The sequence below is a fragment of the Bison bison genome, unplaced genomic scaffold (assembly GCF_000754665.1).
Source record: "Bison bison bison isolate TAMUID 2011002044 unplaced genomic scaffold, Bison_UMD1.0 scf7180017863991, whole genome shotgun sequence".
Taxonomy (NCBI): domain Eukaryota; kingdom Metazoa; phylum Chordata; class Mammalia; order Artiodactyla; family Bovidae; genus Bison; species Bison bison.
This window is the reverse complement of record NW_011494563.1, coordinates 43,039-45,555: the sequence shown is the minus strand read 5'-3', so window position 1 is coordinate 45,555 and position 2,517 is coordinate 43,039. Positions and strand designations below refer to the sequence as shown.

The 2,517-nt window shown below is 43.8% G+C and overlaps 1 protein-coding gene across 2 annotated transcripts in view; it reads right to left on the bottom strand.

Moving 5' to 3' along the window:
- Positions 1-2,414, bottom strand: part of ZNF391 (zinc finger protein 391) — a 10,548-nt gene extending 8,134 nt beyond the window's left edge. Inside the window, exon 1 of one of the 2 annotated variants that reach the window (XM_010834024.1) lies at positions 2,150-2,414. The gene's annotated coding sequence lies outside the window, so the exon portion shown is untranslated. The remainder of the gene's footprint in view (positions 1-2,149) is intronic. The other variant, XM_010834023.1, reaches the window with a different exon arrangement.
- Between the last annotated feature and the right edge of the window lie 103 nt (positions 2,415-2,517).

The following is a 2,517-nucleotide window of genomic DNA, read 5'->3' as shown; positions in this document are numbered from 1 at the left end:
AGAGACAGGGATTGGGGGCAGGAGGAGAAGGGGACGACAGAGGATGAGATGGCTGGATGGCATCACTGACTTGATGGACGAGAGTCTGAGTGAACTCCAGGAGTTGGTGATGGACAGGGAGGCCTGGCGTGCTGCGATTCATGGGGTTGCAAAGAGTCGGACACGACTGAGCTACTGAAGTGAACTGAACTGAATGATGATGGCTATTTCTGCAAAAACAAAGAATGTTCTTTATCCTGCTAGACTTAAAAAAAATTTGTTAATGGTTACGTGAGGCTGGAATGCACCACTACTTTTCATGTAAATACAAAGTATTTTGTAGAAATTTGCTGTGTCGTGCAAAATCAAGGAAATACTTCTTTCTCTTTGAATGATACTAGGAATTGTTCACCATTTGAGGAATATCAAAACACTTATGGTATTAGATTCCTAACTACAATATTCAAATATCAGCCTGCATTCATAGCTGTTGCATTCACAGTGATTCTATGTATAAGTACAATAGTCTGTTTTATCCAATCATTTACATGCTGAAATACATATTATTCTAAATTACTTTCCTTTTTTTCTCCTTTTATTACAATTAAGGTAATATAGTGATATTATATCTGTAGGTAGTTAATATTACCTATGAATTTTATTTCGAGATAGTACAAGGGACGGTAGGTCATATAGGTAGAGAATTACTTCTCCAGTGCAATGGAACTAAAGTATTAACAGTTACACAATTGATAAATAGTGAATCTCTCAGGCGGTAAAATGCAAAGCCTCTAAATCCTCTAAAGCAAAGTCCTCATCCCCAACAGAAGTCCTTGAAGATCTGAGAACATTCACACTCCATATAGGTGACATAGGTACAATGGGAATTTTGTATATAGTGGGATATTAGTATATTTTTACATGTTACAGTCCACCTTGGAGAAGGATTATTTTTGATAAAATGTTCAGGGTTTTGGAGACAAAGGGAAACCAGGAAGATCTGAAATTTGAAGACAGTTATAAACTGACTCACTGGAACTCTTAAAACATAGAATATCTAAAAATAGGCAGAATGTCCTGAACAGAGAAAGAACTAGAACAGAGTTCAAAGGAGAGAGCCAATTTTGAGGGTTTACTCTCATGCTTATTAATACTTGATGACTGGTAAAATATGCCAGTTTGATATAAGATTATCTCTAATTTAACTAATGTGTATATAGTGTGCAGTACAAGAGCCTCCCTGTCCCTCCCCCAATAGTTGTTTTGGCATTGCAAATAAGCTCCTGACATGTGTAACTGTTATTATATATTGTTTGTGTATGTGACACCTACGACAGACACATAGAAACCGCACTGAAGAAAATTTCTACATTAAAAAAAAAAAAATTGAATAGCTCTTCTCCTGGTGCTTTGCTTTCTGGTACCAGACTGACTATTTCCCGGAGCCTTTGCCAATGCACCAGAGTTAGCCTCAGCAGCCTCCATTCAACTCTAGTAGAACAGAGATGGTCAAGTCTCCAGGCCTATCACAAGATGCTCTTCAGACAACAGTCTCCATAAAGATTGGCTCAAAGTCACAACAGATTCACAGAATTTGATATACAGAATTTGTCAGTACCTCTAACAAATAACACCTGCTGTGTTCAAGCATCAACCCTCATCATCAGAATCACTGAAAAATACTACTGCTCTCAAGTTCGGTAATTTCAAGTAAGGTACTTAGTCTCTATGTGCCTCGATTTTCTTATCTGTAAATGAGGATAATATAGTACATCTCATGGGGTTAAAGCGAGGATTAAATGAGTTAATTCTGCTAAAAACTCTTAGTGCCTAGCACCCGCTAAACATCTGGGAAACACCCCCAACACAGAAGCCCTTGCTCGCCCAGCTAGAACGGAGCAGAACGCAACTCTGATCATTTCCATCTCCCAGAGGCTCACCCGGAGAGCATCACCCACTGTCACTGCAGCCGAAGGACTAGGCTGTGCCCACCCGGGAGGCGAGATACCGTGCCGAGTCCCAACAGCGGAGGCACCTCTCGGCCGGATCTGCGGACAGGCCACCCCCAGGCCACTCGCTGGTATTCCCCGCGAGACCTGTTTCGGCACGACCACTTCAGAATCTCCAGGCCCACCCGTCCAGGACCCAGGACCCTGCGTGCCCCACTCACCGGCCGTCTCTGGCCGAGCGCCGGGACACACCCTGGCCCGGACCCTGGCTTGGACGGAACCTGAGTGCGCGGAGCTAGAGGAAGCCGGAAGGATTAATGAGAAACCCTTGAGTCGAACTCTGGGTTTCACCAAGTTTCCCGAGGTCACTGACACTCTTCCACTCAGACTCGTGTGCTGCTCAGTACGGAGAGCCAGTCATTGCCTGATTAACCGCCCAGCCCTAGTTCTCCTGGAGCAGATGACCTGTTAGAGGACAGAGACGCTAAGAAGAATAGGAAGCATACCAACGGCCGTGGCTCCGCGCCTGCGCCGCAAGGTCCTGAACCGCCAAACTATGCTCAGACGTTCTTGGAGATTATTGCAGAGC